This window comes from Sphaeroforma arctica (assembly GCF_001186125.1).
Source record: "Sphaeroforma arctica JP610 unplaced genomic scaffold supercont1.4, whole genome shotgun sequence".
Lineage (NCBI taxonomy): Eukaryota > Ichthyosporea > Ichthyophonida > Sphaeroforma > Sphaeroforma arctica.
The window spans coordinates 160,073-161,998 of record NW_014040554.1 but is presented as its reverse complement, the minus strand read 5'-3'; positions in this window follow the sequence as shown (position 1 = coordinate 161,998).

Sequence of the window (1,926 nt, the reverse complement as noted above, 5' to 3'; positions counted from 1 at the left end):
ATATATATATATATATGTATGATATACTATATATATATATATATATACGATACATGTACATCTAGGTTCGTTAATTGGGATTGTTGGGCTTGTTTAACTGAGTGTACGTGTGGGATATATACATACACTTGTGCCTTTGCATTTGGCACGGAAGTACGCATATGTCGTTCTAGATGAAGCACTATGTGCAATTTGGAACCAGCGGACAGAATAATTCGAGTCTCATCCCATACACTCTAAGCGGGTGACTATCTCGTTCATATCGGGATTGTTTATTTTGATAATGGACATGTTACTGTGAATATGTCGTTATGCGCCACTTCGTTTAAGACGACAGCACAATCTAGCATTCATGATCGTTTTTTCTAAGCATAGTGCGAACAAATTACCTTTCTACCCCTACACTGAAACCAGCATCGTCTGCACAGTGTAAACCAGGGTTTATTACCCGTGTTTATGAAGTAGGAGCCCGTGCAGACCATAGTGTGAACAAAATGCCCACCTACCCCACACTCAAACTAATGTCATCTGCACAGTGTAAACCAGGGTTTACTACCCGTGTACATCAAGAAGGAGCCCGTGGTGCCTGTTTGCGACCCAGACAATAGTTTCAAACGCCCCACGCCTGATGAAGATCTGCTCCTTGGCCATCTGAAACAGGTCAGTGTGAGCTGAATGACTGCTGTGTGCACACTGTGGGTATACCGAAGTCTGTGTGTTTGGGTATGTCGTTGTAGGTATAGGTATGTGGTGCTGATGGCTTCACTAAGATCTAAAACAGTGAACGTAGGTGACTCGCATGTCTTATATGGTAGATGCAAAAACAAGACACAAAAGCTGAGGGTGTACTATTGGTCTTACAGAGGTAAGTTTGCGTGGTATGCCGTGTACTGTCATCTGTATGTTCTATGTCCAGGCGATGTGCATGCCTGTCGGTGTCCTCATCGAATAAGAAGATCTCAGACTTTTGAAGGCAACCGTGTGTGGGCATGTATATGTATTTGCCGAATGCCCGTCTTTGGTTCGGATGGTATCGGTGCGGTTGCATCCGTGCGAACAACTTCTGTTGTAAGGGTTTATAGGGTTGTGATATCGTGCACACCAAAACAGTGGCTCGCGAGAAAGCACACGTTGCCGAGTGTGTCAATGAAGCGCTCGTGACGATTGGTGACAGTAGCGAGAAACAGCACGCATAAGGGATACAGAGACAGTCGGGCGGCTTGTGACGACCTGATCGTGTATCTAATACGTATAGGCTTAACTCACAGGTACACGGTATCCAATCAATTCGAGCGATACTTCCGGTGGGATACGGACATATGTGAATGTAACTGCCGAGGAACTGTTTGCACCCCCCAACCAGCTGCAGTTGATCGAGCCTACACGTGGTACTGAATCTTTCACTTATTTAAACCCATATCACTCACAGAGAGCGGTAGACAACACCATTGTTATCGGGTTCACCGGGGACTCGTACCTGAAGTTGGCGAAGAATTGGTTGTGTTCTGTTCGCGGGGTGCTTGGCAACACCGGGTACATGGTGGTGGCCTTCGACTCGAATGCGCAGAAGGCTATGTTGGTGAGTGAGTGGAAAACAGCGTGTATACATGGGTGTCGCATGTGTATGTATTCCTATGTCTGTACACCATTGTGATCAGTTAGTGTGTCTGCTGCTTGGTATTTTTATGTCTGTACATCACTGTGATCAGTTAGTGTGTCTACTGCTTGATATTTTATGTCTGTACATCACTGTGATCAGTTAGTGTGTCTGCTGCTTTCATTGAGGACATATTAATCGACACGACTAGGAGGCCTATGGGGATCGTATAAATTTATTGTGGGTGTATCAGGCGTGTCGTATGTTCGCCATTGTTCTCCCACACTAGCGCACTTCGGACCTCTATTAAAACGAGGCGATAGGGGTGC